This window comes from Aethalodelphis obliquidens, unplaced genomic scaffold, assembly GCF_003676395.1.
Source record: "Aethalodelphis obliquidens isolate GAN/ISIS:26980383/991018 unplaced genomic scaffold, ASM367639v1 scaffold91, whole genome shotgun sequence".
Lineage (NCBI taxonomy): Eukaryota > Metazoa > Chordata > Mammalia > Artiodactyla > Delphinidae > Aethalodelphis > Aethalodelphis obliquidens.
This window is the reverse complement of record NW_020838035.1, coordinates 1211979-1233073: the sequence shown is the minus strand read 5'-3', so window position 1 is coordinate 1233073 and position 21095 is coordinate 1211979.

Genomic DNA, 21095 nt, shown 5'->3' with positions numbered 1-21095 from the left:
GGTGAGCAGGGGTTTTTGCACACGATGCTATACAACCGCTTTCGACAGGGCTCACGTCACTTGATTGAAAAAAAGAAAACAGTAACCATTTGTGATGCCCGTGGGGGCAATTATAAAAATTACACCATAGCATAGGATGAGGTTGAACTTCCCAGGATCTTTTTCCAAAATGACTGCAAAAATGCCTTACTTTTTAAAAAATTAAAATATAGTTGATTTATAATGTTTCAGGTATACAGCAAAGTGATTCGTTTATACATGTATATGTTTATATTTCAGATTCTTTTCCCTTATAGGTTATATTACAAGATAGTGAATAGAGTTCCCTGTGCTATACAGTAGGTCCTTGTTAGTTGTCTATTTTATACATAGTAGTGTGTATCTGCTAATCCCAAATTCCTAATTTATCCCTCTCCCCTGACCCCTGCCATTTCCTCCTTGGTGACCATAAGTTAGTTTTCTATATCTGCCGGACATTTGGATGCAATGATTTAATTATCATTAAAAAAATGTTGTTTTGTTCCTTATTAGTCTTTAAAAACCCCACCGAGTCTAGATGAGACATGATGGAACCTAAGGGCCTTAGCTATACCTTAAAAGGCAACTTTGGGATGATTTTACATGTTGAAGGTCAGAGGTTTGAAAGCTCTTTCTGTAAAGGGGCAGATTGTCAGTATCTTGGGCTCCAAGGCCAGAAGTCCCTCTTACAGCTCCTCAGGTGTTTTAGGAATGTGGCCGTGAACAGTATGTCAATGCACAGGCCTGGCTGTGTACCAGTAAAACTTCATTTGCACAAGGAAGCGAGGGCCGGATTTGGCCCACGTGTCACAGTGTGCAGACATGCACTTTTGTGGGTGTGGTGCTGCCCTGTGCAGAGGGAAGTCCTATCAGACAGAAGAATGCATTCACCTTTGGGAATTTTACTTACTTTTGTGCTCATTCAAGAGCTCGAAATCGGTACTTTGTCATTTTTATTTTTCCTGAGGTTAAAGTGTTTAAGCGATAATACACCATCCCAGGAAGCTCGGAGGCCCGTGAGAGGCAGGGAGGGAGCAATCTGGGGACAGGTGGTCACGTGTGGTACCCCCTTCCCCCACGTCCCTGGGGAGATGAGCTAATTGGGGGTCAATGGAGGTGGATTTTGCTCCATTGATCTTTGGTAGAAGGAGGTCTTGCTCCTGGAGCGACATCCAGCGGCCAGTCCTGAGATGCTTATGCTAATCTATTAGCTCATTCCCCGCTGCCAGGTCTGCTTTCCTCCACAGCTTCAGAGCCTTGCTGGCCCCTCCTCAGCCCCCACCACCACCCCCAGGCAAGGGAGAGAAAGGCAGTGAGGGCTGTCGATTACGGGGAAGAATAAATGGAGAGAATAGGAGAAGCAGAACCTTAATTTACAGACCAATGCGGGCACCATCTCTGTTCCACAGTGGCCTGCAGGGAAGCATAGGGACCACAGCTCATACCACGCAACAAAGGCCCCACCGTGGTTCCCAAGGACTGTGGGGAACCTGGTCATTGAGGCAGAGTCTAGAACTCATGGCCTCTGGCTGGATGCAGCCTTGTCCATCCACCCCAGTGAGTCTCACTATCATTTTCTGTGTCAGTCAGGGTTCTCCAGGGAAACAGAACCAACAGGAGATTGGGTGGGTGGGTGGGTAGGTAGGTAGGTAGGTAGATAGATAGATAGATAGATAGGAAGATAGATAGATAGATAGATGATAGAGACAGGTGATGGATAAATAGATACATAAGAAGATGGTGGATAATAGAATAGATATGATGGATGGATAGATAGATGATAGACACATAGAAAGATTGATAGATGATAGGTGATACATAAATAGGTTGATGATAGATTAGATATAAATGAACACATAGATGATAGGTTGATGATAGATGAGACAGAAATATGGATGATAGATGAATGATAGATTAGACATAGATAAAAGAATAGATAGATTATAGATAGATGAATAAATAGATGATAGGTAGATAGATTGATCGATGATAGGTAAATGATAAATAAATAGATTGATAGGTAGGTAAATGAATTAGATTACAGACAGGTAGATATTTAAGGATGTGACTCCCATGATTGTAGGGGCTGGCAAGTCCAAAGTCTTTAGCTTAGATCAGCAGGGAAGACTTAATGCTGTACTCTGAGTCTGAAAACCATCTGAAGTCAGAATTCCTCCTTCTCAAGGGACCCTCCGTACTTTTCTCTTAGGTCCTTCAACTGATTAGATGTGGCCCATCCGCAGTAGGAGGGCAATCTGCTTTACTTCACCTCTCCTGATTTAAACGTTCATCTCATCTTTAAAAAACAAACAAACAGAAAAACATCTTTACAGCAACATCTAGACTGAGGGTAGACCAAAAACTCGGTGCTACAGCCTGGCCAGTTTGACACATAAAGTTAACCATCATACTTCTCTAAGTGTACCCTGGGGTAAAAACTGTTAGGTTGCGTTGCAGGGTGTGGGGTTGGTGATGGATGCTTGAGACCTGAAAAGGTCCTATTTCCTCCAAAATGTGAAAATAAAGGAGCAAAACTATAATTAGCAAGGGTTTCATTCAGTTTCTATAAAAGGTAGAATTATGGGACTTCCCTGGTGGCGCAGTGGTTGAGAGTCCGCCTGCTGATGCAGGGGACACAGGTTCGTGCCCCGGTCCGGGAGGATCCCACGTGCCGCGGAGCGGCTGGGCCCGTGAGCCATGGCCGCTGAGCCTGCACATCCGGAGCCTGTGCTCCGCAACGGGACAGGCCCACGTGCCACAAAAAAAAAAAAAGGGTAGAATTATGTTCACTGCAACTAAACTAGTAGTTTATCATTTTATTTATAACATTCACAGACATTGGCACACATAGAGTTCAAATGTAAAGATCTAGACACAGTTAATTCTTATCGAAAGTAATTTATCTAAAGTGTCCCCAGAAATGCTTTCAGCAAAAAATATGTATGAAATATATATATATTTATTTACTTATTCTATATACATATTGTGTATATATATGCAGATTCAATATAGGTGTATATGTTATATATAACATATATGTATAGTAGTCAATTGAAGTGTATCCCTATTCTAACTGCTGGTACATATGAATGGGACCTTATTTGGAAATAGGGTCTTTGCAGATGTGATTATTTTAGGATTTCAAGATTATCCTGGGTCAGGGTGGCCTTATGTCCTTACAAGAGACAGAAGGGGAGAGACACAGACACAGAGGAGAAGCCCTGAGAAGACAGAGGCAGAGACGGGAGGGATGCGGCCACAAGCCCAGGGACGCCTGGAGCCCCCAGAAGCTGGAAGAGGCGGGAAGGACCCTCTCCTGGAGCCTCTGGAGGGAGCGCGGCCCTGGGGCACCTTGACCTCTGACGTCTGGTCTCCAGGATGGGGGAGGATGAATCTTTGTTGTTTTTAGCCTCCCAGTTTATGGTCATTTGTTACGGCTGCCCTTGGAAGTCGATACCTAGTAGTTTACATCCATGTGTATAAGTCTGTGAATACTATTGGATGAGATAGTATTTTTATATATTTTAAGTAGTGCAGTGTGGGACCTGTCAAAGAAAAGTCTAATGGGAAGAAGAGAGACTTCTGCTGTCGGCAGGGTTCCTGCAGGAAGAAGCCCAGGTTAGGAGTCTAGACCTGGATTTCAATCCCGGCTCTGCCGTTCACCAGCCCGGTGGACTTGAGGGCAATGCCAGTTGGGAAAGTGGACACCACCTACGCCTGTGGTCTTGATCGGGTCGAATGAAGTAATGATTCCTTTCTCGGAGCCCACGAAGTCCGCTTTGAAGGCGTAAACCGGTGTCAGGTTTTGGAGCAAGATGTTGAAATCGTCCTGCAGAAACTGAAGGGGAAACAATGTGGTTTTGAATAAGCAAATGACAAGATCCAACTGGTGTTTCAGAAAACTGTTTTTTTCCCTGCGTGCCCCATTTCTGCATCATGTGGGACGGGGATGAGCTCAGTGAGGTGGTCAGGTGATAGGTGATACTGTTCTCAAACGGCAAATTCACGTGGACCTGTTCCTCATGCCTTCCACTATTTGCAGGAATCACGGCTCAAACCTGTTACCTTCCTTAAGCTGATGACTAACGACCAAAGCTATGAGGTTCTGAAGTATTTATGTCATTATTCATTTCAACAGAATTTTCACAGGCACGGGAAGTAGTGTTCGCGTGTGAGACACACACACCCAATGCTTTGTGCACTTGTGATTCTGCAGGGGTCCTCCAGCCTCGCGTGGGGACCCACCCTCCCTACTTGGTGGGTCCGTGCCTCCAATCTACCTTTGGTTAATATTCCCTTGTGCTCCGTGGTCACCATTTTCCTAAATAGTAGTTGATCCCAACCTAGAGCAATACCTTGGCCACACTTTTCTCCTGTCAGCTCCCAGGACTGAAGAATGTTCTGCAGCCAGATACCAGACACCTGTGACCTCCTGGGGAATTAGGATTTACTGTCCCTGAGTATTTTGTTTGCTTTTTTTTGTTTGTTTTCGTTGTGAACCAATATGTTCTTTTTTAAAAAATTTTATTTTATATTGGACTATAGTTGATTTAGAATGTTGGGTTAGTTTCAGGTGTACAGGAAAGTGATTCTGTTTTATATACATATATATTCTTTTTCAGATTCTTTCCCTATAGGTTATTATAAAATATTGAGTATAGTTCCCTGTACTATACAGTAGGTCCTTGTTGTTTATCTATTTTATTTATTTATTTTTGAATTTTATTTTTTTATACAGCAGGTTCTTATTAGTCATCCATTTTATGCCCATCAGTGTATACATGTCAATCCCAATCTCCCAATTCATCACACCACCATCCCCAGCAATCCCCGCTTTCCCCCCTTGGTGTCCATACGTTTGTTCTCTACGTCTGTGTCTCAGTTTCTGCCCTGCAAACCAGTTCATCTGTACCATTATTCTAGGTTCCACATATATGCGTTAATATACGATATTTGTTTTTCTCTTTCTGACTTCACTCTGAATGATAGTCTCTACATGCATCCACGTCTCTACAAATGACCCAATTTTGTTCCTTTTTATGGCTGAGTAATAGTCCATTGTATATATGTACCACATCTTCTTTATCCATTTGTCTGTCAATGGGCATTTAGGTTGCTTCCATGACCTGGCTATTATAAATAATGCTGCACTGAACATAGGGGTGCATGTGTCTTTTTGAATTATGGTTTTCTCTGGGTATATGCCCAGGAGTGGGATTGCTGGGTCATATGGTAGTTCTATTTTTAGTTTTTTAAGGAAACTCCATACTGTTCTCCATAATTACATTCCCACCAGCAGTGCTGGAGGGTTCCCTTTTCTCCACACCCTCTCCAGCATTTGTTGTTTGTAGATTTTCTGATGATGCCCATTCTAACTGGTGTGAGGTGATACCTCGTTGTAGTTTTGATTTGCATTTCTCTAATAATTAGTGATGTTGAGCAGCTTTTCGTGTGCCTCTTGGCCATCTGTATGTCTTCTTTGGAGAAATGTCTATTTAGGTCTTCTGCCCATTTTTGGATTGGGTTGTTTGTTTTTTTAATATTGAGCTGCATGAGCTGTTTATATATTTTGGAGATTAATCCTTGGTCCGTTGATTTGTTTGCAAATATCTTCTCCCATTCTGAGGGTTGTCTTTTCATCTTGTTTGTGGTTTCCTTTGCTGTGCAAAAGCTTTGACGTTTCATTAGGTCCCACTTGTTTATTTTTGTTTTTATTTCCATTACTCTAGGAGGTGGATCAAAAAAGATCTTGCTGTGATTTATGTCAAAGAGTGTTCTTCCTATATTTTCCTCTAAGCGTTTTATAGAGTCCAGTCTTAAATTTAAGTTTCTAATCCATTTTGAGTTTATTTTTGTGTATGGTGTTAAGGAGTGTTCTAATTTCAGTCTTTTACATGTAGCTGTCCAGTTTTCCCAGCACCACTTATTGAAGAGACTGTCTTTTCTCCATTGTATCTCCTTGCCTTCTTTGTCATAGATTAGGTGACCACAGGTGCGTGGGTTTATCTCTGGGCTTTCTATCTTGTTCCATTGATCTATGTTTCTGTTTTTGTGCCAGTACCATATTGTCTTGATCACTATGGCTTTGTAGTGTAGTCTGAAGTCAGGGAGTCTGATTCCTCCAGCTCCGTTTTTCTCCCTCAAGACTGCTTTGGCTATTTGGGGTCTTTTGTGTCTCCATGCAAATTTTAAGATTTTTTGTTCTAGTTCTGTAAAAAATGCCATTGGTAGTTTGATAGGGATTGCATTGAATCTGTAGATTGCTTTGGGTAGTATAGTCATTTTCACAGTATTGAGCCTTCCAGCCAAGAACATGGTATATCTCTCCATCTGTTGGTATCATCTTTAATTTCTTTCATCATTGTCTTATTGTTTTCTGCATACAGGTCTTTTGTGTCCCTAGGTAGGTTTATTCCTAGGTATTTTATTCTTTCTGTTGCAGTGGTAAATGGGAGTATTTCCTTAATTTCTCTCAAATTTTTCTTCATTAGTGTATAGGAATGCAAGAGATTTCTGTGCATTAATTTTGTATCCTGCTACTTTACCAAATTCATTGATTAGCTCTAGTAGTTTTCTGGTGGCATCTTTAGGATTCTCTATGTATAGTATCATGTCATCTGCAAACAGTGACAGTTTTACTTCTTCTTTTCCAATTTTTATTCTTTCTATTTCTTTTTCTTTTCTGATTGCCGTGGCTAGGACTTCCAAAACTATGTTGAATAATAGTGGTGAGAGTGGACATCTTTGTCTTGTTCCTGATCTTAGAGGAAATGCTTTCAGTTTTTGAGCTTAAACCATTGAGAATGATGTTTGCTGTGGGTTTGTCATATATGGCCTTTATTATGTTGAAGTAAGTTCCCTCTATGCCCACTTTCTGGAGAGTTTTTATCATAAATGGGTGTTGAATTTTGTCAAAAGCTTTTTCTGCATCTATTGAGATGGTCATATGGTTTTTATTCTTCAATTTGTTAATGTGGTGTATCACATTGATTGATTTGCATATATTGAAGAATCCTTGCATCTCTGGGACAAATCCCATTTGATCATGGTGTATGATGCTTTTAATGTGTTGTTGGATTCTGTTTGCTAGTATTTTGTTGAGGATATTTGCATCTATATTCATCAGTGATATTGGTCTGTAATTTTCTTTTTTTGTAGTATATTTGTCTGGTTTTGGTATCAGGGTGATGGTGGCCTCATAGAATGAGTTTGGGAGTTTTCCTTCCTCTGAAATTTTTTGGAAGAGTTTGAGAAGGATGGGTGTTAGCTCTTCTCTAAATGTTTGATAGAATTCGCCTGTGAAGCTGTCTGGTTCTGGACTTCTGTTTCTTGGAACATTTTTAATTGCAGTTTCAATTTCATTACTTGTGATTTGTCTATTCATATTTTCTATTTCTTCCTTGTTCAGTCTTGGAAGCTTATACCTTTCTAAGAATTTGTCCATTTCCTCCAGGTTGTCCATTTTATTGGCATAGGGCTGCTTGTAGTAGTCTCTTAGGATGCTTTGTATTTCTTTGGTGTCTGTTGTAACTTTTCCTTTTTCATTTCTAATTTTATTGATTTGAGTCCTCTCCCTCTTTTTCTTGATGAGTCTGGCTAATGGTTTATCAATTTTGTTTATCTTCTCCAAGAACCAGCTTTTAGTTTTATTGATCTTTGCTATTGTTTTCTTTGTTTCTATTTCATTTATTTCTGCTCTGATCGTTATGCTTTCTTTCCTTCTACTAACTTTCGATTTTGTTTGTTTTTCTTTCTCTAGTTCCTTTAGGTGTAAGGTTAGATTGTTTGAGATTTTTCTTGTTTCTTGAGATAGGCTTGTATAGCTATAAACTTCCCTGTTAGAACTCCTTTTGCTGCATCCCATAGGTTTTGGATCGTCGTGTTTTCACTGTCATTTGTCTCTAGGTATTTTTTGATTTCCTCTTTGATTTCTTCAGTGATCTCTTGGTTATTTAGTAACGTATTGTTTAGCCTCCATGTGTTTGTGTTTTTTACGTTTTTTGCCCTTGTAATTGATTGCTAATCTCACAGCATTGTGGTCAGAAAAGATGCTTGGTAGGATTTCAATTTTCTTAAATTTACCAAGGCTTGATTTGTGACCCAAGATGTGATCTATCCTGGAGAATGTTCTGTGTGCACTTGAGAATAAAGTGTAATCTGTTGTTTTTCAATGGAATGTCCTATAAATATGAATTAAATCTATCTGGTCTATTGTGTCATTTAAAGCTTGTGTTTCCTTACTAATTTTCTGTTTGGATGATCTGTCCATTGGTGTAAGTGAGGTGTTAAAGTTCCCCACTATTGTGTTCCTGTCGATTTCCTCTTTTATAGCTGTTAGCAGTTGCCTTATGTATTGAGGTGCTCCTATGTTGGGTGCATAAATATTTATAATTGTTATATCTTCTTCTTGGATTAATCCCTTGATCATTATGTAGTGTCCTTCCTTGTCTCTTGTAACAGTTTTTATTTTAACGTCTATTTTATCGGATAAAAGTATTGCTACTCCAGCTTTCTTTTGATTTCTATTTGCATGGAATATCTTTTTCCATCCCCTCACTTTCAGTCTGTATGTGTCCCTAGGTCTGAAGTGTGTCTCTTGTAGACAGCATATATATGGGTCTTGTTTTCGTATCCATTCAGCGAGCCTGTGTCTTTTGGTTGGAGCATTTAATCCATTCACGTTTAAGGTAATTATCGATATGTATGTTCCCATGATAATTTTCTTAATCGTTTTGGGTTTGTTTGTGTAGGTCCTTTTCTTCTCTTGTGTTTCCCACCTAGAGAAGTTCCTTTAGCATTTGTTGTAGAGCTGGTTTGGTGGTGCTGAATTCTCTTAGCTTTTGCTTGTCTGTAAAGCTTTTGATTCCTCCATCAAATCTGAATGAGATCCTTGCTGGGTAGAGTAATCTTGGTTGTAGGTTCTTCCTTTTCATCACTTTAAGTATATTATGCCACTGCCTTCTGGCTTGTAGAGTTTCTGCTGAGAAATCAGCTGTTAACCTTATGGGAGTTCCCTTGTATGTTATTTGTTGTTTTTCCCTTGCTGCTTTCAATAAGTTTTCTTTGTCTTTAATTTTTGCCAATTCGATTACTATGTGTCTCGGCATGTTTCTTCTTGGGTTTATCCTGTATGGGACTGTCTGCGCTTCCTGGACTTGGGTGGCTATTTCCTTTCCCATGTTAGGGAAATTTTCGATTATAATCTCTTCAAATATTTTCTCGGGTCCTTTCTCTCTCTCGTCCTTCTGGGACCCCTATAATGCGAATGTTGTTGCGTTTCATGTTGTCCCAGACGTCTCTTAGGCTGTCTTCATTTCTTTTCATTCTTTTTTCTTTATTCTGTTCCACAGCAGTGAATTCCACTATTCTGTCTTCCAGGTCACTTATCCGTTCTTCTGCCTCAGTTATTCTGCTATTGATTCCTTCTAGTGTATTTTTCATTTCAGTTATTGTATTGCTCATCTCTGTTTGTTTGTTCTTTAATTCTTCTAGGTCTTTGTTAAACATTTCTTGCATTTTCTCCATCTTCACCTCCGTTCTTTTTCCGAGGTCCTGGATCATCTTCACTATCATTATTCTGAATTCTTTTTCTGGGAGGTTGCCTATTTCCACTTCATTTAGTTGTTTTCTGGTGTTTTATCTTGTTCCTTCATCTGGTACATAGCCCTCTGCCTTTTCATCTTGTCTATCTTTCTGTGAATGTGGTTGTTCCACAGGCTGCAGGATTGTAGTTCTTCTTGCTTCTGCTGTATGCCCTCTGGTGGATGAGGCTACCTAAGAGGCTTGTGCAAGTTTCCTGATGGGAGGGACTGGTGGTGGGTAGAGGTGGCTGTTGCTCTGATGGGCAGAGCTCACTAAAACTTTAATCTGCTTGTCTGCTGATGGGTGGGGTTGAGTTCCCTCCTTATTGGTTGTGTGTCCTGAGGTAACCCAACACTGGAGCCTGCCCCACTCTTTGTTTGGGCTAATGGCAGACTCTGGGAGGGCTCACGCCAAGGAGTACTTCCCAGAACTTCTGCTGCCAGTGTCCTTGTCCCCACGGTGAGCCACGGCCACCCCCCGCCTCTGCAGGAGACCCTCCAACACTAGCAGGTAGGTCTGGTTCAGTCTCCTATGGGGTCACTGCTCCTTCCCCTGGGTCCTGATGCAGACACTACTTTGTGTGTGCCCTCCAAGAGTGGAGTCTCTGTTTCCCCCAGTCCTGTCGAAGTCCTGCAATCAATTCCCAGTAGCCTTCAAAGTCTGATTCTCTGGGAATTCCTCCTCCCGTTGCTGGACCCCCAGGTTGGGAAGCCTGATGTGGGGCTCAGGACCTTCACTCCAGTGGGTGGACTTCTGTGGTATAATGTTCTGCAGTTCGTGAGTCACCCACCCAGCAGTTACAGGATTTGATTTTGCTGTGATTGCGCCCCTCCTACCATCTCATTGTGGCTTCTCCTTTGTCTTTGGATGTGGGGTATCTTTTCTGGTGAGTTCCAGTGACTTCCTGTCGATGATTGTTCAGCAGCTAGTTGTGATTCTGGTGCTCTCACAAGAGGGAGTGAGTGCACATCCTTCTACTCCACCATCTTGAACCAATCTCTGTTTATCTGTTTTATATACAGTAGTGTGTATCTGTTAATCCCAAACTCCTAATTTATCCCTCCCACCCCTTCCCCCTTTGGTAACCATAAGTTTGTTTTCTGAGTCTGTGGGTCTGTTTCTGTTTTGTAAATAAGTTCATTTGAATCATTTTTTTTTAGATTCGGCATATAAGCGATATCATGTGATATTTGTCTAAAATCACTGTGCATACTGTGGTTGTTTGAGAAGTGATTAAAAGGAGAATTTCTATATTGCAAGTGAACTCCAATTTAAAAAAATAATTTAATGCAACCTAGTATATATAGCATGGATACACAACAAGGTCCTACTGTGTAACACAGGAACTATATTCAATATCCTGTGACAAACCATAATGGAAAAGAATATGAAAAAGAATAGTTATATATATGTATAACTGAATCACTTTGCTGTACAGCAGAAATTAGCACACCATTGTAAAATAACCTTACTACAATAAAATTTAAAAAAATAATTTAAAAAGGAGAATTTCTGAAACAATCCCTGACTTTGAATAAAGGCTTTCTCATGCCTTGTTTTTCTTTCTGAAAATGTTCCAAATTGTTCATCATTACCCAGTGTTATCTGTTTACAGGGAAATCAAATGACATTGTACGTTACAGGGACATTACATTACATCAGATGACATTACAGGGAAATCATGACAAAACAGAAACAGACTCTCAGACATAGAAAACAAACTCATGGTTACCAAAGGGGAAAGGGGAGAGGGATAAATTAGGTGTTTGGGATTAACAGATACACGCTACTATACATAAAAAAGATAAACAACAAGGACCTGCTGTATAACACAGGGAACTGTATGCAATATTTTATAATAACCTAAATGGGAAAAGAATATGAAAAAGAATAAATATAGGTATATGTACAGTAGAATCACTTTGCTTTACACCTGAAACACAACATTGTAAATCACCTTTGGTCCAATATAAAATAAAAATTAAAGAAAAAATGTTTTTAATTAAAATATAATAAAGAAGATGGATGGCATCTAGTTGTTCCCACGGACTCTTAGGAACTTTTGGAAACTCACTGAACAGCCCTGCTCCTGGGGAAACAGCAGAGGTCTCAAAAATATGCTGACAGCCGTGGGCTCCACCCAGCAGTTTTCCACCAGCCTGTTTCCAAAGAAAGGGGTTTCATTTCTGCAATGAAACGACATAGCCTGATATCTCTGAACAGAAACCTGTTCTGCTCCCGTATATTTGAAGGGTCGAAATGTCCTGAAATCATTTACCTCCTTGTGTGATTCCCTTAGAGAAATGAATTTTATATTCTTCTGGGAAGACTGTAATTTTGTGTGTAACACAGCCTAAGTCATGGCTCCTAGGTTTACATTTCAGAGATGAAATCAACCGCCCGGTGACATTCTAGGATATTTACCTGAGAACTTAGTTCTGTGCCCTTTACCGTGTGGGCTTCCTGGGGGAAATTGGCTTTTAGGGCTGGAGACCTTCTCAGACAGGAGACTATTCTGTCCAATCAATGGGCTTTTTTTCCTGCACTTTACAGAGAAAGAAAGGAAAAGTGTATAGCCCAGTGCTCAGTTGTAGAGAACAGAGTCTATTTGAGGTACTGTAAGTTGGAAAAGATTTACTGCAGGATATATGTATATTTTAATAAAGGTGTAATTCCCATGTCGTAAAATTCACTCTTTTAAAATGTACAATTCAGGGACTTCCCTGGTGGTCCGGTGGTTAGGCCTCTGCACTCCCATTGCAGGGGATGCAGGTTTAATCCCTGGTCGGGGAATAAGGTCCCACATGCCTGTGCACCAAAATAATAATAAAATAAAAATTTTTAAGAAGAAATTAACATGTACAATTCAGTGGGTTTTAGGATATTCACAAAGTTGTGAAACCATTAACTTTAATTTCACAACGCTGTCACCACCTAAAGAAACCCTGTTCCCATCAACCCCCCCATCACCCCTTTTCTCCTAGGCGCTGGCATTACTAATCTGACTTTTGTCTGCATGGATTGCCCATTCTAGACACTTCATGTGGATGGAACCCTACACTTGTGGCTCTTTGTGACTGGTTCCTTTCACTCAGCTTAATGTTTTCAAGGTATATCCACTCTGAAGCACGTAGCTGTACTTTGTTCTGTTTTACGGCTGAATAATATTCCGTTGCACGGATGGACCCCATTCTGTTCATCCGTCCGTCCTTGGGCTCTTTCCTCCTTCTTGGCTGTTGTGATTAATGCTGCCGTAGCACGCCTGGAGACGGTTTTGTTTGAACACCCGTGCTCAGTTCTTTGGGGTAGATGCCTAGGCGTGGAATTGCTGAGTCATAGGGTAATTCTTCGTTTCCCTTTTTAAGGAACCACCAAAGTGTTTTCCAAGGTGGCTGCACCATCTCACATTTGTACCAGCCACATATGAAGACGGTCATTTTCTCCAAACTCTCCCCAACCCATGTGACTATCTGTCCTTTATATCGAAGCCATCCTGGGGGTGTGTGTGTGAGATGCTGTCTCCTTGTGGGTTTTATTTGCATTTCCCCAGTGACTAACGATGTCCAGCATCTTTTCAAATGCTTCTTGCAGTTTTGGGTTTTTTGCATAGAAAGGGAAACACCTCTATGCTTACACTGGAGGCGTGGCTTCTGCCTTGACCCTTGTCCAGATCTCATGGGAGCACATCTGATGAGCTGACCTAAGTCCTCTCTAGCATTGCTGTTTTTTGTGGGGTTCTTTTTGTTTTTTAATCATGATTTGTCTTGGTAAATTCCAGAATTTGTTTTTGTTTTTTTTTAATTTTTGTAATTGAAGTAGAGTTGATTTACAATTATCATGTTATTTTCAGGTGTACAGCAAAGTGCTTCAGTTATATACTGTATATATGTGTGTGTGTGTGTGTGTGTGTTCCTTTTCAGATTCTCTTCCATTATAGGTTGTTATAGGATATCGAATATAGTTCCTGTGCTATACAGTAGGTTCTTTTTTATCTGTTTTATATATAGTAGTGTGTATATGTTAATCCCAAACTCCTAGTTTATCCCTACCCCACCCCCTTTCCCCCATGGTAACCATGTTTGTCCTCTACGTCTGCGACTCTGTTTCTGCTTTGCAAATAAGTTCATCTCTACCATTTTTCTAGGTTCCGCATATAAGTGATATCATATGATATTTGTCTTTCTCTGACTTACGTCACTCAGTGTGAGCATCTCCAGGTCCATCCGTGGTGCTGCAAATGGCATTATTGTGTTCTTTTTCATGGCTGAGTAATATTCCATTGTATATTTCTACCACGTCTTCTTTATCTCTTCATCCGTCGGTGGGCACTTAGGTTGCTTCTGTGTCTTGGCTACTGTAAGAGGTGCTAGCATTCCTGTTTTAAGAGAGTCTGCAGAATGCTGCTTCATGTCTGGACCTCTGACGTGTAGGTAACCCTAACATGTGACCAGAGAGTGTCTTAAGGCCCAAACCATCATAACTAGTGAATCTCACAGGACTCAAAATTCAGAGACAGATGTCAAGAGCACACAGGTCACTGAGGGTTTGGGTTCCAATTCTTTTATTACGTTTTTAGCATCACAACTTTCTTTATCGTTCCCTTTTCTTATCTGGTAAACAGGAAGTACAAGTTTACGACCTTATAGGGGTTTCTGGAAGATTCAGCTCATCCAGGGTTTATGGAGCCTCTGAGATGTGTTGCTTGGGTAACAGCCATGAACAAAATAAACAACCCCTCCCCGCTTGCCCTCCTTTTGCTTATGGCTTAAAAGGGATGGTTACCAATAACCAAGCTCAATAATTACGTAACAGTAATAATAATAATGATACATAGAGAAAGTGGCAGACGATAGGAAAAAGAACAAGTAGAAGGCAGTTGAGGAATCATGCATGCTAGGAGGGGGGTACCATTTGCAGAATAAGAATGGTCAAGCTCGGTCTTACTGAAAAGATACAGTTATAGGAAATAAAGGAAGCAGAACTCTTGGGGCTGTGAGCATCACACGTACAGTCAAGGGTCCAAATCTCATTGTGATCATCACTCTTCTCATCACCGCCGCCAACAACACCATCATGACTGCCACCGTTTCAGTCAGCAGACGAGACTTAAGCTGCCGGCGACTAGCTCAGACGTTCAGCATCTCGGAGAAGAGACCTGGTGAAGAATCCCAGTAGGAAGTGGCTCCAGTCTCTGTGAGCTGGAAAGCGTCGGGTGAAACCCTTTGATCCTGTTCTGTATTCAACACTCACGCCGCCGACAGTGCTGCCTTTGATCCGGGGCAGTGGCTGGAAGATCAGGGGTCCGGGAGTCAGCAGTGCCTCAGATGTGGGGCTGTTTGATCCCCTTGCCTGGGGCTTCTGAGCTCCAACACCCGCCTTCGTAAGGACGGGACCTGGACAGTGGTCCTGATGGGGGCATCCAGACCTCATTTCCTAAGGCCACCGCGCAGCGCTGGGGTGCCAGAGGCACTGTGAGGAAAGTGGGAGCGGAAACGAACCTCTCATTATTCACTGTGTGGGACTCACATGACAGTTCAGTTCTCCCCGTCGCCCAGAATATAGTTCTGCTGAGCAGCGCAGCACAGACATTTAGGTACAAGCCCACCGTCCCTAAAACAGAGATGTTGACGCCCACCCCGTCGTGCTGCCATGAGGGTCGATGAGACGTACCGTGCTTGGCCCAACACTCCGGCGCGGTCCTTCTTTTGTCCATTTATATTTATGAAACGAAGGCAGCCTCAACATTCCGTATGCACGGACTCTGCCTGCCACCCGGGGAAGCACAGAAGCCGGAGTTTTCTCAGTCCCCCAGCAGCTTCAAGGATGCGATGCATCCTTGGAAGGTCGTCCTGCAATATGACGCCCCGTGGAAACCCATAGGGTACATTTGCATGAGATGCTTTTGTTGGACAAGCTGCCCTGTGTGTGTCAAGGCGCTGGCTTAGCTTTGGGAATTCTGGACAGATACACAGTGGATTCAAGAAGCAATCCCAGGTCTGAGATGAAAGCAGCTATTTCCCCAGCTGGCCAGGAGCCTCCGCCGTCCACGCCTTCCTCTGGTCCTTCTGACTTAGAACCTGTGGATGGATTTTTCTTGGTGATCTTTTTCTCATTATTTTTTCAATTGTGGTAAAATAACACGACGTCACATTTGCCACCTGAACCGTCTTTAAGTGTACGGTTGTCTGGCGTGAAGCACGTTCATACTGTGTGCAGCCACCCCGCCATGCGTCTCCAGAGCTTGTTCGTCTTCCCAAACTGCAATTCTGTCCCCGTGAGATGCTCACTCCCCACCTCCCCTGCCCCCAACCTGCTGAGGACTTTTGTCCTCTATGTTGGAATGTCTGAAGGTGGCTTCTGTGATCATCACAGGGGAACCTGGCCTGGCTGGCAACTGGGGCCAAAGTGGGGGGCCTCCTTCTGCCACCTTTCTGAGCTGGGGACCCACCAGGACCCATGTGCCTCCACTGCCCACGCTGGAGCTCCGAGGTCCCTCCAAGTCCGAGGTCCACGGTAGCAGATCAGACAAGAGGGAGACGGATGAGGGGCCCTGACCCGTCTGCACGTGCCCCACCATCAACGACATAGAGTTCATCCTCAGCAACGAGAGACGCTGTGGGCTCGTCCTCAGGAAGGGTCTGTGAAGATACAGAGGAGCTGGTCGGGGGCTCCTGGTCGAAACCCCGTTCTTGCACAAGGAAAGGACGGCTTAAGGCTTGCGTGCCATGAAACTTTCTAATCATGGTGCAAATGCAGGGCCTGACACCTCCTCCTACCTCTGCTTGGTCACGATAGTCGATTCTTCTTGCTTTGCAGCTTTCGGTTGCTGTATGAGTTTGGTAGGGCTCCCATAACAAAGCACCCCAGACCGGGGGGGCTTAAACAACTCACACTTATCTCCCCCGGTGCTGGAGGCTGGAATCTGAGATCCAGGCATGGGCAGGGCTGGTTCCTCCCGAGGCCTCTCTCCTGGGCGTGTAGACGGCCTTCTCCTCCCTGTGTCCTCACAGGGTCGTCCCTCTCTGTGCGTCTGTGTCCTGATCTCCTCTTCCTATAAGGACACCAGTCCTGTGGGATCAGGACCCACCCTAGTGACCTCATTGTACCTTCATCCCCTCTTTAAAGGTCCTGTCTCCAAATACCCCAAGAACCGTCGCATTGTGGGTTAGGATTTCAACATGAGTTAAGTGTAGGGGGACACACGTAACCCGTAACACTTGGCGACTCTGTGTCCAAGGAGACCGAGGTTTGCAAGGCGCGTCCCGTATCTCTGGCTTACCCTCAGGATCCTGCATTTCGTGGGCAGCTCTTACACATGCCTTGTTGCTGGATGCATTGCAGTTGGTGAGACATTTCAACACCCACCCGGGTACAAGCACGAGGCTGGGACCACAGCCCCACACAGGATGCCTTGGCCGGGCAGTAACTAGCAGACACGGGTAGGTGCTCATGAGCTGCTTGGATGGACAGCCCCCTTCAGTAACAGAGGGCAGCTTTCCTAGACCTACACTCCACCGCAGGGTCTCCTGAGTTGTCTGGTTCCGACATTCAGAGCTGAGGATGTTGGTTTTTTAAAACCTATACCTGCAAAGAACATCTCTAGCACTGTGTGTGGTCAGAGGAGGTGAGGTGGGGGGGGACTTCAAGCCGGGGGGGGGGTCCTCTAGGGGGGCGGGGGGGTTGCATGTCCATGGTGGGGAGCCCTGCGTGGGGCAGAGTGTGAGGAATCGCTGCCAGGGGCTGTACACCCGTCTCCACACCAAGAACTGCCCGTACGACAGATAACACTGTGTCTGCTATGAACACACAGTCAATTTTTTTCCCAAATAAACCACAAATACGTCATAGATGATGGCTACATGAGTAGTAGCTATTTTAGCCCTTCATCTCCTCTTTTGAAGAACACCAGTATGCATGGCAGTCACGTGGGAATATGTGAATTTTTTGATATCCAAGAAGCCCGATACAGTTGAAGATGACTAACATCTGTAGCTGCTGAGAACAGGTGGTTCCTGAGATGAATCTTGGTGACCGATGGCATGAGATGTGATCAGCTGAATAACGTCTGCTTCGGACAGGACTTCGTGATACGCTGACCAGACAGGTCAAGGTGGGGAGCTGTTTTAAAATATAGGGTTTAGAGACTTCCCTGGCGGTCCAGTGGTGAAAAAACTCTGTGCTTCCAATGCCGGGGGCGCAGGTGCAATCCCTGCTCGGGGAACTAAGATCCCACATGCCGCACAGTGTGGCCAAAAAAATAAAAGAGTTAAAAAACAGGGTTTATTATTATTCAGGTATAGTAGATGCAACAAATCGGGAGATGACGCCATGGAGAAGCTGGTTTGTAGATCTACGGCCATGTGTCGTTCCTTAGCAATACCGTCCTTTCCTTAGCAATACCGTCTTGTACACTTGAAGTGTACTGAGAGGGGTGATCTTAACTGCTCTCATCACAGAGAAGCAAACAAAAATGAAATTGGAAACTGTGTGAGATGATGCGTATATATTCATGAGTTCATTGGTGGCCACTCTTTCATATTTTATACATGTATCAAAGCATCAAGTGGTACACCTTAAGTAATACACTTTTTATTCATCAATTTTATGTTGATAAAGATGGGGGGGAAATAGATAGTTGGTGACTCACAGTTCCCAAGAGGAGGGGGGGCACACCACACCACGCAGGGCCACATGGGGAGGCACCAGGGTCGGTCAGGAGGATGGGGGTTGGGGACTAGACAACAGCCTTTATTATGGTTTCCACAGGAAGGAACAGGTGAGCAGGGTTAGGATGGGCTGGTGTGAATGATTCCAGCAGGTCCTGGGTACAGTTGCTATCCTAGCTGTCTGGTACCTGCTCTGGGAGGGATGAGGGCAGGGGGATGGTGGCCCTTGAGAATGCAAATAAAAACGGCAACACAGGTAGCTCCCTGCTGGCGTTCACACCCAGCTTCTCATCCTTAGTAGACTTAAAACCTGAATTCTGCTTCCTCCGTCAAATGTGGGTCCTCGAGGGGCTTCACTTCCAAAAGGGGCCAGTGTCATCAACATTGCAAACTATCAGATCCCAGACATGTACTACTCTTTCATCTTTTTTTTTTTAACATGGGGGAAATGTTTTCACATTTTCCTCATCTGTGCTCTCAGCTTCTCAAAAAAATGTAACATAGTAGAATCAAAGAAGATCTTGAAGCAATAAAACAGCTAATATTTCTATGAAACAAGGAGGCGTATGAGAGCCCCCGCAGAGGAGGGGGTGGGGCATGGGGTCTGGATGGGTCAGTTTGCATTTGGAAGGGGGGGTCGTTTGCTATCTCTAGGAATTGGCCGTCCCCTGGAAGGTCAGGAGGACCCCAAGATATCAAAGCATCAGAAACACAGAAAGTAGGAAGTACATTATTATAGGACCCCTCTTCTGTTAAAGGACACTGACAGGATCCCTTTTTCTTTCTTTTTCCTTTAGAGGAGATGCTTGGCTTTGGGGAACAGGGGGAGGAGGGGCGTTACCAAACTGTGGGAAAACGACACTTTCCGGAAACACCTGGACTTGTGCTTTGAAAGAGCAGCTCTGCTGCTTCCTGGCGACACCTCCTCTCCAGGCATTGTAGACAAAACATGCCATGAACCAGCTTCTGTTTCGTTGTTGGCCTTGAGTTGTAGGACCACCTAATGGAACACCGTTCAGCAGCTTTACTTTGCCAGACTGCTGACTCATCGGTGGGAACCCCAGGTAGGATGTGGACCCCATGCAGAGGTGCATCTTGTCTGGCTTAGATGGATGGGTACGAATCCCCATTCTAATCTAATCTCCATTACAAGGAGGTGGAGGAAACAATTTAACAAGTGTCGTCTCTTTGTGCTGATGTTACAGCCATGTCTCACCTACCCCGAGGCTTCACGGCCATGAGTACGGTTGACTGGGACCAGGGCATAAAGCAATGAGCCTGTCCGATGGCAAGGAAAGTGACGGGCTTCATGCTCTAGGTGTTGGTGGAACCCTAAGGACTGACACCATCACTTCATTGGTAGGGACCACCTTGCGTCTACCATCTTGTCACAAAACGCCATGTTGTGGAGGCATCAGGAGAAAGGTGTAAAGCTGCCAGTTGAAACAGACAAATACTCAGAACCCAGAGAGGAAGAATAGGACCCAGCACACCCTGCATCGCTCATGCTTGGGGACAGAGGCAGAGGAGAGAGAGGGATTTTACCCCATGCTGGTGACTGGATTTGGGAGCTCAGAAACGCCACGGGGTGACTGGAGCAATTCATCACCTCTGAGGGTGGCACTCCTGAGCTCCCCCTTGTCTGCCACCCGGGTGGCTACCCAGCTTTGCTCATTCACACCTGCTGTCTCATTCTCACACCCCAGACTCTTCAACAGGACTTTAATGTTCAAGGTCAGCATTGTTTCCTCACAGCGGAGCTGCCTCCGTGGCAGGGATTTCTCTATCTCTGCAGAGAGCGGGGTTCATCTAGAAGACGGCTGGGTTCCCGTCCAGGTATGGGGTCCTTTCACCCTTACCTGCTCCGAGCTGGGGAGCAACAAACAGTCTGTGTGAGGCCATTGCGTGAGACATGCAGGAATCTCAGCACCGAAGGGGCAAAGGGGGTTGAGAATCCCAAAGCGGTTGGCAACTCTCGTGACTGGTGTAGCGCCAGAAGGTGAGCGGGAGGGGAAGGACCCGCGGGAGTTTTCCCCTGATGAGTGGCGAGGAGACACACGTAAACTAGTCAGAAATCACGCTTGAAAGAAATACGAAAAACATGCCAACGCTTCATTTGGTGTCTTTCTACACAATTTTCATTTTGTATTAGAGTAGAGTTGACGAACAGTGTTGTGCTGGTTTCAGGTGTACAACAAAGTGGCTCAGTTCTGCATAGACATGTATCTCTTCTTTTCCAAATTCTTTTCCCATTGTAGGTTATTACAAGATGTTGCGTAGAGTTCCCTGTGCTCTACAGTAGGTCCTTGTTGGTTATCCATTTTATATGTAGTCGTGTGTATATGTTAACCACAAACTCCTAATTTATCCCTCCCCACTCCCTTTCCCCTTTGGTAACCATAAGTTTGATTTCTAAGTCTGTGAGTCCGTTTCTGTTTTGTAAATAAGTTCATTTGTGTCATTTTTTTAGATTCCACATATAAGTCATATCATATGGTATTTCTTTCTCTGACTTCACTTAGTAATAATAATCTCTAGGTCCATCCAAGTTGTTGCAAATGGCATTAGTTCATTCTTTTTATGGCTGAGTAGTATTCCATTGTGTCTGTGTACCACATCTTCTTTATCCATTCATCTGTTGATGGGCATTTAGGTTGTTTCCATGTGTTGGCTATTGTGAATAGTGCTGCTGTGAGCATTGAGGTGCATGTATCTTTTCAAATTATAGTTTTCTCCAGATACATGCCCAGGAGTGGGATTGCTGGATCATACGGTAGTTCTATTTTTAGTTTCCTGAGGACCCTTCATCCTGTCCTCCATAGTGGCTGC